This window comes from Varroa destructor, unplaced genomic scaffold (assembly GCF_002443255.2).
Source record: "Varroa destructor unplaced genomic scaffold, Vdes_3.0 BEIS01000002.1, whole genome shotgun sequence".
In the NCBI taxonomy this organism is placed as follows: domain Eukaryota; kingdom Metazoa; phylum Arthropoda; class Arachnida; order Mesostigmata; family Varroidae; genus Varroa; species Varroa destructor.
The window spans coordinates 59,384,611-59,407,246 of NW_019211455.1; the positions used below are offsets into that span (position 1 = coordinate 59,384,611).

The 22,636-nt window shown below is 37.1% G+C and overlaps 1 protein-coding gene across 2 annotated transcripts in view; it reads left to right on the forward strand.

Moving 5' to 3' along the window:
• Positions 1 to 22,636, forward strand: part of LOC111244349 (glutamate receptor ionotropic, kainate 2-like) — a 321,397-nt gene that overhangs the window by 211,434 nt on the left and 87,327 nt on the right. For both annotated transcript variants that reach the window (XM_086980426.1, XM_086980425.1), the window contains exon 2: positions 1,497 to 1,607. The gene's annotated coding sequence lies outside the window, so the exon portion shown is untranslated. The remainder of the gene's footprint in view (positions 1 to 1,496; positions 1,608 to 22,636) is intronic.

The window sequence follows — 22,636 nt, forward strand, 5'->3', positions numbered from 1 at the left end:
GGTAGATGTGACTGCCATCTAAACTTTTGATCTATAAGTACATTTTTGATGTTAGTTACGATGCCATGTTTGTCAGTAAGCTCATCCTTGGTAACACAAATGTATATTCCCAGGTTAATCGTGTTTTTTTTTATAATGATCAACTTTTTGCTTTTGAACGACCTGATAACGGCCGAATTACTGATCTGGAATATCGTACGCATGTTCTGCTCTCCATCGAGCTATGGTCTGTTAGTATTTCGTGGTATGTAACATTCATAATACCTTCAAGTGATTCCGCTTTGCTTGGTACTGAGTTGATGAAGCTCCACCGATATAATGAAATTATATTACCTTGATACATTTATGGTGTTATTTCACTTAAGAAACAGGGGGCTGATTATTTAAAGACATACATTCTTAACGCTTATCTCCCTCTTAATTTTCCAACGATCCTAGTAGACTGATTTCGGGAAACCAGATAAGCCATTTTACTCGCGATTGCATAATGGCTCATATCGATCATTTCAGATCGGTAGGAACTGCTGATCCATGTCAAGATGTCGCAATACGAAATAAAATTTTTCTATGTACAATTTGCAATCAAAAGAGACAACACACTCTTTTGCTACTCCTCTAAGTGAAGCAATGAACGAAACAGAAAGGACGGAATAGAAATGCAGAGTACGCGATTGCGGAAAGACAGAAATCGGAAAGCAGCTCATGCGCTCCGTTCAAGTCAACGCCGTTTAAACGATGGGGCCTTTGGTGATAGCGACAGCGGATATGCCACAAGCGGCGGCATGAGTTTTTCGGATCATATTCTCAGTATCTGTTAACGGAACGGCCGACTATCCGGTTTCGCACGTTCTTTTCACATTCCGGATCATTCCAAGGTCAGCAACGGCGACGATGACGCTAGAACATTTCATTTTCTACTTACTCTCACGAATGCCCAGCCACCCCTGTTTTACCCCATATTCATAGGACGAAGTCGGTTTGCGAGTGTAAGCGTCCATTACGATGTTTCTGGCAATCCCGCTACACTTTTTCCCGCTGCGTATTCAAACCCTGGTACGCCACGACTTTATGCATTTCTCTGGAACGGCGGCCCTGCCTACGTCCTCCTCGTGACTGATAGAAGCACTTAAGTAACTACGGACTGCTAACTTTTTCAAGCTTTCACTTAGCCTTAGCAAATACGTAGAAAAGAACGACTTGTAAAATCCAATTCGATGTTGTGCTTTTTTGGATGCTAGTTGGTGTGATTATATAATCAATGACACCGATGACTAACATTAAGAACTGCTTGAAGCTGAAAGAGAGACCCACTGCAATCTATGCATGCCTTACTGATACAAGGAGACGTCAGTTTTTTCGTCGAAGAGTCTTAGCTTGTTTTCTTTAACTTCACGTTGTTTCGGTATCTCATTCCGCGTGCTGTGGACAGCAGTTTTAACCCTATCATTCATCTACGACAGACAACTCGAATTAATGTTCGTTGTTCTTTTTTTCAGGTCAATTCTGTGTTCCAAATACTCTCAACAGCTTTTCTACGAGGCGAAGGTCTGACGCCATATGCTTTGAACTGTGTTAGAACACCGTCAACCGTGGATGGAATTTGCGCTGTAAGTAGAGTCCATCTGCCTTTAACTTGCCGGAACCAACAAATGTTCCTTTGCTAGATTTAGTTTTTCTGTTGTTTAATTCTCCATACCACCAGTTTATTTCACACTACAAATAGATCACTGGCCTACGTTTACATTCTTGCCTGTAGAACTTAATATTAGCATGAGTGGAAGCAACAAAAGCCATATATAAAAGTAAAATGTTATTCCTTTTATTGATAAAATATCCTTTAACAATAATTACCACTGACGACACTATTGTAATTTTATGTAAGGTGTTTAGAAAGCCACGGAACAAATGTTACGCGCCTGGAAAAGCATTTTCCGTGGCGATCTAATTTCGTTACTTGATCTGTGAGTGCATGTTTAGACTGTGAAGTCTATTAGTAAATAGAAAAAACAAGAAAACCAATACAGAAAATATTAATAGAGATTCTTTTCAATTTTTTAACTTTTTCGTTAAACAATGATTGTGAGTATGTTTTGTTGTTCAATTAAATTAAGTAAAAGCGTCATTATTAAGCCATAAAACTAAACTCAATGTTTTTAGGTTGCAATTTGCGTGCACAACACACCGTATTAGATACCACGAACCTATAGAAGCATCAGAAGTTAATTTGCGTTAGTATTTCAAGAAAAAGTCGTCTCCGCCAATTGTCAAACATATGTTTGTCAGTGAAGACCGGGTGATCAAGCACAATAGTTTTTTCCTAGAAGCCATACAGTGCCTAGTGTGGATTTGAAGAAACGAAATTAGACCCCTTGCCAAGCACTGAGCAGTTTAGGGTTACTACATACTAAAATAGTCGCTAAAGGTATATGAAGATATTATTATGGTATTATATTTAAGCTAGCATTGTCTACAAAGTCTTTTATCGTTATGCTGAGTGGAAAAGCAGCATCACATGGGAAACACAAGACATTGTAGTTCAATCATATAGTACGTCGTGTGGGCCGTAAAAAGTAAGCTTGTCTATGATGTCAAGAAAAATAATTATGAGAATAATTCATGAAAATAAACTAGTTTTACAGAATATCGAAATTCACTATTGTTCGATGCAACACTGTTCGTCACGCGTCTACTTCGAGTCAACTTTATAACATCGTATGACAGCATAACTATTATTCAAAACAATAAATGAAAAGCCATGCATGGATGAAAAATTACGTCTCGTTTAAAGCGTATTGCTACTACGTGTGTATGGGCACCAATCGCTCCTATATCATGCGTTCATAAAAGCGTATGAAAATAGTTTATCCTATAAACTATTCTAACCGAACTGAATCAGTTTAGATTAGATTTAATGAGCTGCAAATATCTTCTATTACATTAAAAAAAGCGTTTGAGCCCAAGAAACCTGTTTAAGCAAGACGAATATTGAGCAATGACATTAAACTGTGGGTATATCAAATCAGTTAAAATGTTATAATTTCAAATTGTATTTCAAATGGAACTAGTTACCAGAGGCCGAACAAAAAAAGCGTTTAATATTTTCAGCGTAATAACATGTACGAGGTGCAACTGAGAGGTTTTTTAACACGCAATGTGTTCAATACAATTTACCACGAAAGTAGCTTTGATAAATCTTATATTGAAAAGCTTTGTAAAGTTCGATATTTATATAAGCAAAGTTACGTGTGAATGATGACCGCATTAAATAATTCTTTTTATTTCTTTGACTTTACACGTCGCAATGACAACCTCCAACTACCACAAATCTTCCGGGTTTACAAGCTCATTTGGTTCCAATACACGATACATTCATTAGCCTGCGAACCCAGGGCCATCTATATCCTTTGCAGCAAAGAGCTTCATTCGTTATCCCTGTCAGAAGTTTAGTTACGATGCTGATGCTGTTACAACATAATGGTGGGGTTTGTTTCACACTAAACAAACACCAATTGGCGGCCCGGCATAGTCGTTGATGAAAAGTATCAATTCCATTCAAAAATTGTGCTGCAGCTTTAATAAAAAACAATAACAGAGCTTATTTTTAAAGTTTTTTTATAATAAAAAAAAATTAAAATAAAAATGTAATATAAAATAAATGCCTGCTAAGGTTAATACCAAGTTCCTTGGTATATAATCCAATGCTATTAAAATATACATGGATATCGAAAATAGTGAATACCAAGAGCGAACTAGTCGAGTTTAAAGTATGACTATTATCACTACTCTATTTTCTTTATACCATCTTGCTTGGGTGAATTATTATATTGGCTTGACCTAAATGTGCACCAACTAATGCTTCATGATCCTTTCATCCGGCACTCGGCAAGCCTGAAAGCCACGCATAGAAATTTCTCGACAAAATTTACTTGTATAGCGCTATTTTATTACAAACTTCTTGAAAGAGGAGAAGATAATTATGTATTAATACATGCATATGCTAGCAGATCCTATGTACGCTAAAATAATACTGTCTAACATAATAACGCCGGGTTGAACTCCAAATGCAAAAGCTCCAAGTCAATCACTCTGATTTGATCCTATTTTCTATGCTCCTTGACATCACTATTAGAAATTAGGTGCTACTTGGCTAGAAATTGGTAAATATTTAAACTCACTGTTTACCTAAGCTGGGCCCGGCGGAGGATTTAATTCCCTTGGAGGTTACATGGCGTATTTGATGGTAGAACTAATCAACCAATACGTTATGGGGGCATATTCTAATATTTACCTTTGCAGAATGGCTGTGAAACCTAAAATTACGCATTAAAGCTGATTAAATTGACCATTTTTGATAAACATAGGCATTGATTTCTAACAGCAGCCGCAGTTAATAATTTTAGTCTATGTTTTATACGGCAAATAACTCTAAAATAAATCGCTTTACACAACTTACCCCGGATAAAAGTTGTAATGTGTGTTATAGCAACACAATGTAGCACTACACAAAAGATGACAATTTTACCTTTAATTTATTAAAAGTCAAAAAAATCAATCAAACCAGTAAACCCAATTTCGCGTAAATTGAATATAGGCTACTTTTTGGGAAAATTAGCAGTTATATAAAATATGGAATTATCGAACCTTTAAGTTACAATCATTGAAATACCTTCGGAAAGGGAAGCACAATTAAGTTCAATCAATGATCTTACCCCTGCGTAATCAACTTACGACGATATCGTATATTTTGAACTAAGTTTATTGTCTAGTGTGCTAGTTCACCATCCGAAATACAATCAAAATAGACCAATTTGCGAAATAGGAATGTTTCTGTTGGCAATGGTAGTTTGTTTCACAACATAAATAATAAAAAAAAATATGTATCAGCGTGAATTATAAGCCGAATGTTGAAGGATTCTCCATACAAAAATCGCGTTACCTGGCACCAATTTAGGGTGGAGCATAGCACAGGGGGCTAGACCTTATGGAACTGCTGTTTGCCATATCCATACACTAGTAAAGAGCGCTTTCTATTGTTTGTTGATATAATGAATCCCACAATCAGTTGTGTGTTAGCGCAATTTGCCGGAACTATAACAAATTTAATTCCGTAAATTTTGGCTTGATTAGCTTTTGCTTATATATTGCTTGAGAACCTAAAAGTGTTCGTGCGTAATGACAAAGCACTTTTGCTAAACCTTCGCGTATTAAAAGTTAGATTAAACAACACTGACTGTAATATTTTAACACAATTCACCTCATTAAACTAGCACATTTTCAGTGACACTAGTTTTCGACCTTCTACTAAGAATTTTATTATGGCCATTATGATGGTAGTTAGCTATGATGATGAACGTGATGATGGAGTACAATTCAGACCACTTTATCAGCCAACTCTTCCCCAAAAAAAAGATTTTAAACTTATAATAACGAACACATTAACGTAATGGTGAACATATGGAATAGCTTCGAAATGCTATCCGGCGTTTAAAATGGGGTACAGTTGAACCCAATTTAGTTTGTAATTTTTGAAAAGATGCATGGGTGGTCGGCCTATCATGCCATAGGAACTTTGCTCACTTTGAATTTTTTTACATATTATTTATTTGGTTTCTGCTGCAACAAAACAAGAGTTCCGCGTGACAAACCGATTGTGAGTATCGAATTGAGTTTTAGAGCTAAGTCAGCTTGATATCAAATGCACATGCGACACAATTAGATTGAATCAGTGATCTAATCTTTACGTAATCAAGTCACGATCACATCGTATATTTTGAACTGAATCGAGTTCAATGTAGTGATTTCCCAGGCTCTCCGGAATGCTTCTTAAGTTACTCTGTAATCTAACGTAACCGTTTAAAAGTGAAACATGCCGTGTTAGACGCAGCCGAGATCTCGCTTATGTGCCAACTTGACCTGCAAACAATGTGGTAGCCCACTATAGAAACTGCAACAGAATAAGTGAACAGGTTTCAGGTGGCTAGTTGCCGGTCGGTGGCTGTTATATACTGCATGTTGATTAAATTATACATCTTGAAGTGTAACTAGAAATCCACTTATCTCTAGAGGTGCCACTAGAATAGTTTGGAAGTGATAGAGTGACTGTAGGATATGCACCGCTCAAAGTTTTGGCGAATCAGATAATCAAATGAGTTAGGTGAAACTGATGGAGATGCCATATACATATACACCCAAGAAATATCTCTTCCTACTCGGTTATTGGGTAACTACGTTTAAGGTCATTAGAAAGCATACCAGATTGCAACATCATTAAATTTCGGACAAACAGTAGCTGTAAATACATAAATTCTTCTTCGTTAATTTTTCGAAAAGTACATAAGAAACCTATTTGTCCATCGATGTCCTGTTCAATCTAAAACAAGCATCTCTTATTCTTTTAGCATGCCATATTTAGCTATTACTCTTTAGCAAATGCTTAACCTGTCCTGATAACTGTGACACACTGATTAGATGATAAAAACGCGTCGTATACAGGGTCCTTGCTTCGAATTTTTGAGTATAGTAATAGGTTGTGACGATAATAAACGTCGTTCCTAAGCAGCGTGAAAACGGTGTTGGCACGTAAACGTTTTTTACACCCACCAAATTACTTCTTGTATACATATACACAATCGATCATAGAAAAGGTCTCTCGACTATTTAAGAAGAAGTTTGTTGACGTTTGCCGGGTCCTGATTTCATATTTGTTGAAGTAGCTGAGGATACGGAGAGGAAATTATTATAATGAGGAGCAGACTTAACTCTGCAGCACACTGTCAAAACACGCTAATGCTATTTCTATAATTTCCATATTACTACGTTATAATGCTCTGGTATTATTATGGTATATGCGTAAGCTATAAAAAGCTACAACCGAATGGTTTTATTAATTGATAGTAGAATAAAGCAATTCATGCGTTATTCCGTCAGTTTTCAAATTGATCGTATAATACTCGGCCAAAAAGATTTACAAATACGCATGTGACATATCCAAGAAATACCATAAAAAGTTAGCAGTGAATTGGATAAGATGATTAAACGCTGCTCAATTGCACTATAATTTGCGTATCTTGTGCTATCTATCTGATGTGAAATAAGGATTCCAACTTTCATCAGACCTTTTTTTCGAAACGAAGAATCATTTGGCTTACTTTGTGCATATATGCCGATTAATCTTTAGTCTAAAATACACAGTATTTGTTGATTAGAATAATTTGAGTAGCGCTTACAAAACTGCCGCTCTCGCTGTCATTGCTTCATTTTCACCCCTTGGCTCGCTAAGACCTCTTTTGCTAGATTGTGTTCGCCTCTTGGGGTTAGCTGTTGACGACGCATACCCTGCGGCCATAGGCTTCGGGCCATAGGCTTCGATAAACTTTTACAAGGCGGAAGGAAATTGCCTTTACATCCGAACGCGTCTGCTTGGCCTTCAGCCCTCGTATAAACGCCGATTGCATTCCAATGAAGCAACTTGTTGGCTAGTATAACACAAAACTGTAACAGCAAAAGCGGCCGGCGCCATCGTTCACATCCTAAAACTGCTTGGAAATTTCCCATCTACTCGGTCATCGTGGGCTTCTTCATGATACGCGCGTGCATAAAGGTGGTTGCGCTGAACCAGTAAGGGCATACGCATTACATTAGAAATAGGCATACGCGCAAACAATTATTCTTATAATAGTCGACATTCCGTTGAAGTGAACGTTCTTTAATGAACAACAATTTTGGCGTACTCTAAAAGCAGCCATTAGATACGTACTTGTTCATCTAAATATCGAAAAACATTTATACACATTTGAAATCAAAATGTTGGACAGACAGTGGCTAGTGTAGGCCGACAAACTAAGAATAATCGTAAATATTTACTTTTATGGGCAGTATACAACTTGTTTAGCTCCCCCTTTTTATTCGTTAGCCTGCCGACGAAAGCTAGATTCTATGATATAATCATCCGTCTTCAGAAACCGATCGCGGAAACTTTAGATGTTAATCAAGTAGTATTTTTTTCCTCGTATATTGTCCCTCACATAATACACATCATACGGCAAAAAGGAAGCCTGAACTTCGGGTAGCTTTTCAAAAGTGCGCCTTCCTCATCAGTTCCTGGCAGATTGATATGCTACAAGAAATTACTTCCGATGCTCTATATCACACAAGAGACCTGCATTCGAAACAAGGGATAGATAGGAGTAGATACCAATTTGGCTATATAAGCGGAAGCACGATGGGTAGCCGCTTGCCGTGGGCCGCTTTAAAACGCACGCACTGGCCTATTTAGTAACTCACTACAAATGAACTCATTTTTTACATTAAAGTCTGGCATAGAAAGTGTTAGACGTTATTTTTAGACGAGTTTTGCTGGGATCACCTTGTACGCTTTCTATTCATTCTTAAAATGATATGGCAACAGTATACCATAATGACATCTGTTGACTTTAAGATTCGAACTCGTCCGATAACAATTAGCATCAAAGAAATTTTACTCATTAAGCAAAAGAGATACTACTTTCTTAAAAGCGCAACGCTAATTCTAAAATGTGCGTTAATAAAAATAAAGTTATATTTATCTATTTTTTTATTTTATTGTACAAATTAATTTTAATTCAATCCTGAAGCTTTTCTACTTCACTTCGAGTTGTTAAAGGGAAGTGTTTCGAGTAACGATAGAGGCCAAAATTAAAAGGAATTAATGAATCGTACAAAGGGAATTACGTGCGGACGTCTCCTTTAGTCAGGGTATAAAATGTTACAGACTAAAAGCAACTTGTAATTAAGGCTGAATTTTTGACAGTACGGTCGCTGCGAGGATTAAAGGAGACATCAAAGTGGACTTTTGTACTGCAAGGCTTTCAACAGCGCTCACCGTGAATGAAAGTAAAGAAGTGTTTATCAGCGCCTTGACTTTCGTCTCATTCTGTGACAATCATCCAACGGTACGCTTGAGAGATTTAATAAAATTTGTACAAATGAATTGAGGAAACTATCAGAAAATTATTCACTATAATAAATTTTCATAATAGCCCGTCGCTTTTATAACAATATCGATTTTTCTGGCACTACTCAATTGATACACTGGAACAAGCCGAAGAAATCCTTTGAGCGTGACGTATTACAAATATTTTAATTAGAAAAACAGACGTATATATGCCCTTTGTTAGTCAGATTACTTTTGTAGAGTGGTCAGTTCAATTTTCCTTTTTCGCTTTTTTATACGCTTATCCCTGGCTTCCGTTAGAAACATCTAGAGCTTTCCTTAACCACTACTAAAACAATAATAACGAAGGAAAAAACAACAATAATATAATGTGAAACTGGCAGCTGACCTCATTCGTCTAGTGCACTTTGTAACAGAAACACAGACCCCCGACGGGGTAGTATGAGCCGAAATTGCAATCGTAATAAACGAATATACACTCGTAGGTTCAACTCTCATGGAAACACCTTCAAAAGTCAAAATTATTTGTCACCGAAGGCTAACACTGAAGTCTAGCACAGTGGTTATAGGCTCATCCATAAGATTCTAGACTTTATGCTCACAACGTCATTGTGCTATGCCAGCAGGTTGTTGTTTGTGTTCAGAAGGTCGTAATTTACTACGACATTACATGAGCTGTTCACCTATAACAGACCTATCTGTTTTCCTTTTGTGTACATTTACTTGCTCTAAGAAACTTTCTGACCATCAAGTGAAAATAATCCTGTGTCTGTGGTGCGACACGATCAACGATAGTCAAAAACACAAAAAACACTTTAATAAACTTACTTTAAGAATCTTGGGGAACGAATAATTATTATGTGCTATTTAATTTATTTCTATATATTATCACCTAATTCGGCTAGTAGTCCTGAAACATATAGCCAGTCAGGGACCAAAATAAGTGAGATGGGGTTCATCATTCTATCGTCCTCCTTTTCGACAAATTTCTTTGTTCTATTCCACATATTAAGACATTTATCCATAATTATCTTGGGAAAAGAGGGAGGCTAAGCGAATCTAAAGTAAATTGTAAAGACTTAGGTGGTTAGGTTAAGCTTTTTATTTAAATTATATGTTAAAATACATAACCTAACCTTTTTGCCAATGTAAAGAACGCTTAATCAATTTGCCTTTTGTAAAGACAACTATTAAGCCATTATTCTAAGTCGGGTACATCGTACATAGTATTTAGGAAATAGGAACGTAAGGCAAAAAATAAAGTCACGGTCATGGGAGCGTAATACACAAATAGGTCCATGATGGATTTCTAATAAGCGCGCTGATTTATCAAGTGATATTGCGCTAAATCAATGAACTATATGACCGAGGTTGACGAACGATACTAGAATGAATTGAAGAAACTCGGCAAACACTTAAGGATGTTCTTCACATATATCTGAGATAATGCAGCCTAAGAATATATAAGAGTATACTATTAACGCAAGATGCATTTACAAAACGTTACATATGCGAACCTTTAATCGTTTTAAAGGATTTATATTAACATTACACCTACCGAAATTTCCTGTATATCTGTCTCGACTGTGGTCGGCCAAAATGACCGATCTTAAAAAGTAATTGGTTTAATTCAATTGAATGTATATTTTAATAGCGTTAGATCCGGTGGCATTATGACAACGTTTAAACACTGAACTTGTACTAAGTGGATATGTTTTGAACGGTAGAATTGACCTCTAGTGGTAGGTTTAGTGCAAATCCTATGGTTTCCCCTTTAAACTCGAATCCCAATTATTTTTGCAAGTCGTAAGCAAAGGCTGTGTTGCCAGATAGGTTATAAGGGTATTAGAAGTATTCAATAACATTTCAAAAATAATCTTTATATCAATAATGGTTAACTTCCACGTCAATGTTCAATACTTCAAGAAGCGTCAAGATGCGACGTGTTGAGGTCATTCTCAAACAAAAGGTGAATCTTAAAGCTTTCTTACTTTAGATATCATTATTGTTGCGCTCACGCGTAGTTCTTTCAGATTTCAGAAACTGGCATTAAAGAATGCCACTTGGGTTCTTAGCTCCTTCATAATTTCCGCAAACCTGAAGGCCGACTGTCAAGGTACACCAGGGTCTTTAGTTTTATATCACTGACAGTGACCTTCGTAAACGTTTACAGCGTACGCATTCGAAGCATCTACATTCGTTTTGTTCCCCTAACACGACATCCTGTGCTTTTTATAGTTCATTTATGTCTCTCTAGGCTATGCAGTCCCTATATGAAATCACATGTCTTTCAGGCGCTATTTTCGTTATACCAGTCTATCCACAAATAGGATGAATGGACTAGTAATCATTTTGTAGGATTCCGGATCTCTGTCGTATAAACTGCCTTATTACAACATTACGGACAAAATTATCCATTAGTGTTTCTCTATAAAGCGTAGCACAATTCCTTATAGCCTGACACTTTCAAGTAACCTGATCAATTTAACTACATGAAGTCGGTCGAACTCGTTCACAATTACGGTTGCCACGGCTTATATATAACCTAAAAAAATGCTTAGAGAAATGCAAGTAGTAGTGAGTAAAAAAAAGATCGCACTAGAAAAACAATATTTAGCATTATGCTTATAAGAGCTTATAGTCTAAAGAAACTCATTGGAGACGCTCCATCATGGCCGCTTTGTAATAGCAAAGATTGAACAAGCGCATTCGTGCACTGTCTATAAAAAGAAATGTTGTTGCTCTCAGTCTCATAAAAGTTAAACGATCATCTAGTTTTTCTTACTTTTACCTCGCAGGTTTTTTCGCCATAGATACGAATCGCTACGGATCAAAGCGTGGCACCATATGTAACTGCTATCTAAGTGTTTTCTGAGGCATATATCTTGCATACGGTTTGACTGAAGGATGACAGTAAATATAGATAGTAAAATAATATCGCCAGAACTTAAAGCGAAACTTTCACTTATATAAATGGCCGATGTTTGTTACATTATACAATAATTGATAGAATTAGCTAGCAGTACTATGTAAACCTATGTATCTTCTACACACAGACATTTGTCTATGACACTTTGAATATGTGGCACAAATTTGAGTTGTCTCTAAATATAGGTAGATGGAAGATCAAGAACGCGACGTCTTTCTTTTGCATGGCTATAAGGCTTATCGAAAGCTTTCGGTAAGTCGTACAACTCCTTACGATTATATCGTTGACGGATTATCGCCACAAAAGAAGTTCAAGATGGGCGTTTGCAGGCCGCCAAAGGAAATCATTCTCATGCATTCGTCGGTCGCTTGCCTACAGAAAAAACAGCTGAGAACCCGTCAGGGTGTTTCAGAAACGGGAAAAAATGCGTTTTAAGATAAAGACATGCAATTTAGAAATAAGCGATAGATATGTTATGTCGGAATAAAATAGCCTAGTAAAGAACGCTATTGAAAGTGACTAGCCAGAGAGTGTAGTTATGAAGCACGAGTATTAATAAGCTCAAATCCATATAGGACCAGTGGGACTTATCAATCAATGAATCCGGGTGATTTGTATAATAGTTACAACTGTAGTTAATGCACCTTTGATATGTCCAAATATATTTTCATATTTTATTTGGCAATTCGGGAGTGTAAGGTTAGTGTGTTGCTAAAATCATTGCTTGTCATAGGATTGGGGTGATTCTGCGTTTTACCAGTTATGGAAACAGTGACTGACAGATCAGTGATACGTGATACCTCAGCTTTTTCATTTCTCTGGTTTATCTCAAGAGGTCGTTTTTCTAACTACGAAAGTTCAAAACAAATAACACGTTCAATTATAATTGTATCAGATGTGCGGTTTCATTCGGATCTTGGTGGAACGATCTTTCTCGCCCAGCGAATGGAATATTAATCAATGCCAGACGTTGGATGTCTTTAACATTGTGAGTCTCTCCTCCTATGTTTGGTGGAACTACTAAATCGAGCCACTGGGAAACCTACCAGACCTCGCCGCGGAAATTCTGCGATTGTTATAGAAAGAACATAGCTAGAAAAGTAGGCGTAACTGCTGTGCTTAATTTTCAAAATAAAGCTACCATTGAAAACACTGAGCCACCAAGTTTCTTTTGTCTACAAATTATTTGGAAGTACAAAGGAATCGGCGTTACAGGCACTTGCATTAAAACCTTGTTAAGTTAAGGTGACTAGTAAATAATCTTTGGAGTCTAGCGCTTGGCTAGTTATTAAATCCCTTAGAGGTTTTGTAATAGTGACCAGAATTATTTGCATATTTCATTTATTTTTTCATTGATTTTAATTTTGGAAAACTTTTACCAACGATGCTTGAATGTAGTTCGAGAAGTCCTTATGTAAGTTATACATACGATTGTTGCTAAAGAGGATTAACATTTGAGAATAGTTATTCAAGAATTTTTTATGTAAAATTCCTTTGAACATTTTTCACAGAAAATTATCTCCAACAGTAGAAACTGGTATAGTATGGTCCAGCTAACTATTAAATAGTTAACCTTAATAACATTCATACCAAAACTCTTTTAGCCCTACCTAAAAACTAACTATTAAAACGCAGCCTTTAACTAATTAACGGCATGATTCATCTGTTGCGTGGATGTAAAGCAATATAGGTGATTGCAATATCTATGACAAAATAAGCTGCTTTACACAATAACGGGTGAGTACCACGGTTTCGAAATAAACGGCTTGGAAAAAGCATTCGTTGCAGTGTACTTCATTACAATTTATTTATTTAAACCCGCCCTCTTGCCCGACTTTTGAAAGCATTGGTGGCACAGCAAATTAAATGTTTTTTTTTTATTTCAGTTTCATTTATATGTATACTATATTTCAAATATGTATATATATAATTATATTTCACATATGTCTATCTGACGCTTTGCCGGTCGAGTTTCTATATTCTGCATATTATATTCAAAGTGCAACACCCTATGAATCGTAGATAACGTTATAATTATCTTTACAATTTACCTTTGCCACATACATTATTGCTTTAAATGTAAATTGTTTTTAAGGTAGATCATGACATACGTTACTTTTGTTCTAATAAGTTAGCTTGCGTAATCAAAAAAACCTCAATTTACATACTGTACGTAATTCGTGATATGTAATTGGACGAATAACACAGATAGACCACAGAACTTGTCTAACGCAATTGTAAAAGACATGTATAGATTAGATGCGCGACTGGACGTAATATAAAAAGCCTGATCCTGATTACGAACCTCTCTAATTACATAGATGTTGAGAATGTTTAGTTTACTCGGCTTTGTTGTTCTCTAACTGGTTTGAAACTGAATAACTGTAGCCAAGCTAAGAGTAGGCCTGCATGCACATAAGACATAAGAAAAAACCATTGTTTAAGACAGTTGTCCCCAAGATGAAACGAAGTGCGTATACGCAAACTGTTGCTGTAAAGTTTATGAAATCTTTTTAAATGTCGTCTGGCCCATCCAAACACATTCCACACGAATGTTTGCAATCCAAATTTTCCATAGTGGAATCTAAGTGTGGGACTACCATTAAGTTCAAGAGGTACCCACTCTTCGGTGTTATTTAAAGCCCCGTAGAGAGTAGAGCTAAACCATTTAGCCGATCCCCAGGTTTAATAGGCAAACGCGTTACCATTGTACAATAATCCTGCATACTGTATATAACTTTATCCTGGCCACTGATTAAGGAAATAAGCCAAATCCACAATAATATAATTTACGAACGGTTTACACCAATGGAGCATAATTTCAACCTTAAGTGGGCCGAATGTGAGGTTCATCCCCGCCGGTTGGATTTAGCCCCGTCGAGGCGCCACTCACTAATTCTCAACTTCTTTTTCATTGTTCATTTCGAATCAACCCAAATCTTTTAACAATACTACAGGCTGACAATGAGATAAGATAGTGAACTCTTCATCTGGATGTGTAATGCAAGCTTCTATATTAGGGATGATGTCCCTTACTGGCGCTTTAGGAGCAATATTAGGCATTGCCTTCCGTTCTTTTTGCAACATTCTCAAGACTTCTTCTCTTCTCAAGATATCCATCGGATTGCGCCAAAGCCCTACCTTTTTTAACTCTCAGGTCTAAGGTGATAGTGTTGATTATGGCAAGCTTGGGAACCAAGGATTTGTTGGACATTCCTAACTTCTTTAGGTTCGGGTAATGTCCATACGGGTGCCTCGAATATCACAATAAGCTTTGTTACTGCCGCGAAAAGCCTTTTATTCCTTTCCCGTAAGCCATGGATGTTTCGCAGTATTCCGGCAGTTTCCATGGAGGCTTCAGTCGCCTTTGTAACGGTTTGTTTGGTGTAATGCAGTCCTCTCATTGTGTGACCGAGCTGAAGTGCATCTAGGTCGTCGCCGGCTTTGACTTGTTTAGGTTTTTTCCTAGCTGGGTTACATGCTGCTGGTTTCTTCATTCCACCAGTAGTTTGGTTTCCACATTTGACTTATCTTACAAAACATTCTAACTACAGGAGCCTCTACTGGGAATCGCTGTTTCGATTTTGTCCACTCTGCGAATCTCCATATTTTTACACCCAGCATTTTATCGCCTACCCTGCTTTTTCTCTTCTTAGGTATACCAGAGGCATTCAACTACTAAAATCCCTACTTGTTTGCCTGGAATGTACAAACAACTCTATAGCGTTATGATCGTTTAGTACTTCCTCCTATTCAAACACACTTCAGCCACCAAGTCGGGTCGCCTGATCCACCCTGCATGTCGTGAGATCTACGAAAAAGGAACTCCCGTAGCACGAAAAGGTTAACACACCGTTCATGGCCATCCGTTCTAGCAGTTGTCGAATTCGGTTTTCTGTCTTAAGGCCTCCCATGCCTGTAATGCCATGTTAAAATCCCTAGCAATGACCACTAGAGCGTCTACTGCTTCAGTCCTTGACTCCGCTACGCCTTTTAAAATTCTGAGTCTTCTATAGTCCTACTGGGAGTTAGTAGCAAGAGTAGATGCAAGCTTTATGCAAGATTTGCGTTCAATACCCAGGAGACCCCATCCTCTGCCTTGTTATTCGTTGCAGTTCCTCTTTCGTCTTTTATGCACGCTGTGCCATCTAGACTACACCTGATCCACCGATTGTTCCATATATCAATATTACACTCGCTAATAATCAGTAAGTTACCTGGTTTTTCTCGAGCAAGCTCTTCGAGCAGATGGTGAAAAAGTCTGCTCCTGCAACAGTTTTGCTAGAGAACAATAATCATTGTTCACAGACAAAAAACATCTTGGATTGACCTTTTTCCTGCTGTTTACATTGGAGAAAGGTATTGTCTTTACCGAATATTATCTATGGCGTTCATTGCTCTTTCTGTTTCGAGTTTTAAGTCCAGTATCGCCGTCAAGCATTCCACCAGGCTGCTGGCTCCCAGCACAAAACGAACTGTATCTATGTCCGGGTTCGAAACTAGGCCACGACGTATCCCTAAGATTAGCAAATACGTTATCAACTAAGCTATCAAGGGGAAAATCCTCAGCACCCTATCTTGACGGAACAGGCACCGCAGCCGGTACACTTGAATTATTTGTCGACGTTGGACCCTTGCGAACAAGTGATTTGCCTTCATCCTTCACGAGCATTAGCCTGCAACTTTCCCCTACAATATTTTCTTGGTATTTTGGCAAGTTTATAGAATTCGCAAAATGGTCTGCTTAACCACAGCTGTAGCAACAAGGTTCATCCGTGCAGTCCTTTAGAACATGTTGTAATACCCACAGAATATAGTTACCCACTGAATTTGAATCCGCATCTTAAGAATCGGTTGATTCATATGACTCTTGACCTTTTTTTTACCTCCACATTTACAGAGACCTCCATATATGTTTTACGTCTAATTGGGTCTCCCGGCTGTAATCTGCCTCCATACATAGGTTGCCAAACCCAAGTAAACATGCTTTCCAGGCGTTAGTCCGCCAAGCAAGACCTGAGCAACGGTATAGGTGTATGTTTTTGTGCGTCCTACGTCCGGTATTTAAGTCGTAAGGCATTACATTAAACAATTACCTCATATCATAAAACAAACTTTGTATTCGCCAGGATTTGAACTTAGATCCCCACGTATTTCTACGTTAAGCGGTACAAATAGTACCTTAGACTGTAGGGTTTCCGCCAAGATTTCGAACATTAGCCGCTTTCGAAATTATTCCCCGCGCCCGAGCTCGGCACGTGTTTGATGCTGCAGACCGCGCGTACCGTCTTGAAACCGTTTGGTAAAAGGCTTTAGGTAGCGCTGGTACAGGACAAAAAAGAATGAATATCCAGGAACGATATTTTGGATTACCTGCTACGTGTAATGCTAGTAAAGATAGTACAGCAAATTGTAGATTTGTGAACACATGTCGTGTTAGGGTAATACTTGGCTTGCGCTGCTTATGTGCCTTCCGTCGCAGGAACTACGGATTTTTGATGATTTGTGTGCTGATTGAATCACTAAATCGCTACCTTTCGCGTAAGGGATTCAAATTAAAACGTACTAATAGCTCAAATTTCACTAATATTCGAGAACCTGGGTCAACCACGACTGCTCTTCGCGAAACTGAAACTAGACGTAGTGAGATATGCAAAGGACGATAGTTCTAATTCAAAATTCTTAATGGCTACGTAACCCTAAGTTGTTAAAACTATCGTTTCTTATAATTACACTTAAAAATAATTTTGCTCTGTCTTAAAATTAATTGCACTTAAAAACGGTTATTTTCAAGCAAAGATTTAATGATACAATAATACGCATGGTTTGTGTCTCGCCGCAAACTATAAAAGCTTAACCTTACTTAAGATTTCTCTCACGACAAAAAGCTTCTTGTAAAAAAAAAATAGTGAGAATATAACTTTAGTATTGCAAGAACCCATTGAGTCTTTCCCTTGCAGTCATCAAAACGTGCCACAGTTTAGTTACAACGAAATCCACTCTGGGGCATGTTTAGAACAGGCGGCTCCATACTTTCTCAGAAAGAACAACGGTGTAGCGTATAGATTCGATTTCATAGTAGTCGTAAGACTTTCCAATTGGTTGCGTCTGAAGGGATTTGGAGATCATCATACACAAGTGCATCCTTGCCAATGTGCTTCTGTCACTGCAGTTGTACACACATGCACATATATCGGCAACTATTTGTTCATGAGCCTTACACGAGTCCTATATTTTTTTTCATCTCTTCAACGAGGTGATAGACAGCATGACCCAAGAATTAGGCATACAGCCATGAGCTCAAATGCAACTTTAGAGTTTGATATAAAAATTCTATGGTTGCTTTACTTTATCTATCCAACGACTAAAAAATGCCGTTGACTTTTCGATATAGACATTATTTTAAAGCCTGGTAAATTGATTCCGAGATACAGTACAGGCATTTGTGGACGTTCCATTTATCAAAGGCGAGATGTTTGCATGTTACCTTTTAAATTTCTTGATCACATATGAAGCATATGTTTTAATGAGATTTAACAACTAAAAACGCTCATGAAGCAATTAAATTTATATTGATACCACGGGAGCTATAACAGTAACTATTTTCAATGTTGCCACCACGGGCGACAGCTTTACGCATAGTTATTAAACCACTGTACCGTTACGGTTCTTCAGACGAATTGCAAGATTCAAGAAAGGAAGAAAGAGAGAAACTTCGATCGCGCGTTGCTCCAGCACAGTTTGCGTTATCCTTCCCCGTCTGTGGCTCGGGTAGCTGAGCATTGCTGATCTCATTCTGCCTACTAGCTTTCCCCGGCTGATAAGGTTAAGCTGGGTCGTGAACCTCTGATGTATCTCAAACGCTTTAGAGAATACGCCTCGAACAACATCAATATATCATGATTTTACTGGGTAAAAAATAAAAAGTAGCCGATAACAACGCTGCGAACAGATATGCTGAACACATTCCAAGGCTACGCAACATAGTCCATAGCGTTTAAAAGCGTCTCTGTATTTCCGAAATTGCATATTATTAGCAATAAGTGAACGGTATTTACTTTTCATCAGCAAAGTTTGTTGATGACAGTGAGAGGCTCATATATATTCGTATGCAAGCTATGGGATGCACAAACACAGTAACTAGTTCAGTTAAAAAGATTCGCAAGATATGTGACAACATTAAAAACTTATTTGACTGAATTCAATCTGATTTTTCGTAAACAGTTATCCCATTTAGATGAAACTCACGATTTCGCTTGCTAATCAGAAAAGCTTGAGATATATAATATGTTGTGTGTTAAATAGTTCGTCTTGCCTGCATTAAAAGAGAACTTGGACTACTACAAGAGATACGTCGATTTCGTGAGTTTCGCCATCCTTGCAAAATATGTAGAGAAGTGACCTGCAATAAATAAATTGATTATACTATTATATAAATTCAATAATACAACCCATTGGCAACTGATATTTTGCTTTGCGTAATTTACTTTCCTGTTTTTTAAAGAATCAATCACTGAACCAATGGAAGTATATCTGAGTCAACAAGGAAAACACTGACAAATAATTCTCAGAAAGCATTTATAAACGACTGTAAATGGTTCCCAAAACGCACTAGACTATTATGTATATAACTGCATATCATATGTTAATTAAGAAGGAAAAGATAGAATAGCTACGTACATATGATATAGGTAACTCCTTTCATTGAAAGGAAAATTGAATTTATATCAAGGACAGTCAGACTTGCTTGGTACGCATTTTATTGCATTTATTTACATATTTCACTCCATTTGATTTTTCACTTTTTCACTACATTTTCCAGATTCTTCTGGCGGCTTAGAAAAAATGTTGGGGTCTCGGCATTACTATACCCATCTACAACAAGACACTGTTTTCTGGATCGGTTTCTTTTGCGGGGCAAACTGATTAGCAGTATAAACCTTACTTACCGCATGCAGTATGTATTGTTTGGTCAAAAGGCAGCCAGCTGTAGGAAAACTCCACATGTAAGATCAAAATAACGCTCGTGCTTTACAGACCGTTTCGACGTGCAAATATAGTTTCATTGTTAGAAGAAGATTGCTTTCGCCAGCATAACAAGGTAGAACGACAATATTACATGAACGTGGTACCAGTAGCATAAGAGTGCAATCAAAGCTCGGAATCAAGTTGTGTAAAAAACCAGTATCCGCATATTTTGTTTAAAAAAGTAAATTGAAAACAGGTCGTTTACCCTTTAAAAATTGTTTAATAGCTCATTATCGACTAAATTACCGATTGATTAGTAACACCTTTGACCATTAGCTATCAAGAATAGCTACAAATTCTTTCAAAAAAAGTTATTTAAAAGGTTATTTAGACCTAGATCTATAAATGTGATTTGACAAGCAAACATGAAAGAGTAAGCAATTCAAGGTTACTATCTTTGCAAGGTTATATGGTAGACGACCGTTCGAAGACATGGTGGTTTGAGTTGGGCCATTAAGTATTGAGTCAATATGATGGCTTTGATAAAACTTAATAGTTAAGTTAAGCTTATTTCGGAAATTCAGATAAAACTTTTTACAGAAAATAATTCAGTTTGAATTGTAGTCTTAATACAATAGATACGGAAAAACAAACAACGAAGAGTTTTTCAAGAAGTTCATCAGATAGTTCAAAACGGGATAACAATAAACAGATCACTACAAGTTATAACCGTTGTTGTATAACATATTGCCTGGCGCAATGGTTACAGAATAACATGTAAAGTTCACTGATATGATAAGTCATATTATATATATACAATAATTCTCTTGGAAAATCATTTGATATTCATCTTTTTTTTTAGATTAAAAAAACCCTCAGCGCAAATACGCTTGCCAAAAGTACATCGCTAATCGTGTTGTAACGGGCATTTATACTATATAAAGGTAGATGGTGATTAGATGTCACAATTATTACTAGACGAATGATTTGTCTGCTTCCGTAGGTTTGGTCTTTTATATTCATAGATTATGATTGTGAACCTAAAATAATTCAAAAATGAAATTCAAGTTGCTCAGTGTCTTATATCTCAGGGTGAATACACGCGAGTAATTTAAACACAGACAAATTTGTAATTATCTAAGGTGCAGTTAAGGTTTCACTCAGAGCAGTAACTATGCAATGGAGCCTTATAGAAGTTACCTGAGTTGTTTATTACTATTCGTGATGCTTTTTGGAATGAAAAAAGCATACATTAGAATTATTTATATTGTCTTATACCAAGCCAATAAGAATATTTTTGATGCACATTTTAAATCTTATTGCACATATTTACTTTAAACCAAGTACATAAAAATAACAATTTATTACTTTCTCTTAAGAAAGTAAGGAATTATCACTTCTGTGGCAATCAGTTAGGATTTAGGTCTACGCACCTAAGTGTTTGTATTCGGCTGCAAGATCTTAAGACGTTGTAAAATATAGCATGCATAACAAGTGTTTGTTTGGAACCCATGGAACAGCGTACTATACTGTCAGGATTCAAAGCTAAGTCTGACGTTATTCCTTATTCCAAGAGGTTATATGCGCCAAGTGTAGTAGGCCTTTGAGGAAGGCATCGTTTAACGCTGAATGGCAGCAGCATGCTGTCTGCTTCTCCTACTGTAATGAAGTACGTACTTACCAGATTCTGCCACTGGGGCGTTGCAGTTGATGAAGCGATGAAGGACACATATGAACAGGATCGGACAAAGACCGCAGTTCATACGAAGTGCAGTACCGCCTGCCTACCTGTATCATTCTAAGAAAGGCGTTGCGGGATAGTTTCAAGCCAAGCCACGTTAAATCTCGCTTTGTTTGCACATCATTCGCTTTTCTTTTCAACTCTGATTGTAGGTATTCTGCTGCAACTGCTACTAGAAAGAACTCCTGCAGAGACACGGGTCAAGGAGTGAGATGTTCCGTGTTTATCTGACGCGCAGGCCTAAACAAAATGCTTTTATATTCACTGTAGCATCAGAGCTTATAAAGTTCTTTAACTGGCTTCACGAACCCAAGCATTTCGCTGCTGGCGAATTTGGCTGTAAGAACATTTTCTATACTGCTCCTATTCTAAGAAGGTATATGAAAAGCATTTGATTTAAGTTCAATAGAGTAGCGTTTTTTTTTTTATAGGAAATGTATTTAATTAAAACAGGTTCAACAAAGTTGCATTTTATTTTGTTGATAACTTATTATGCACTTTAGTATCCATTTGAACTTGAAACAGCGCAGAGTGAATTTTTACTGAAGGTTTAGCAGAAAAAATGCATCTAGATACAAACGATATGTGCGTATATAAGCCTGAGCTCTACGAATAATGCATTTATATAATTCAGTAACTGAAACTTACTCAATGGTGTGCGAGTTGTGGCGAAACTTATTGATATTATGTTATTACGTTTTTATATAAAAATGGCCACGAAGGTTAGGTGAGTTGACCAACCAAAAAAAGAATAATAACAATACACTACGCTAATTAAATACACTACGCTTTTCACTAGAATAACCGTTGGTTATGCAAATTCAAGGAATAAGACGGCAAAATCTACAGAACAGAGGCCAAGCAGGACGGCATGTAGAAGAATTTGAGTCGTTCAAACTCGGTTCGCCGTCGTTGGATTTCCTAAAGCGCTATTCGATATATCAAGTACCCACGAAACCAACGATCTCTGCTTGTGTGAAGAAACTAGTAACAAATATAAGTCTCGACGATGGAGGGCTCTGACCTGTAATATGTTCTGCATATAATTTTAATCATTATTGTATCT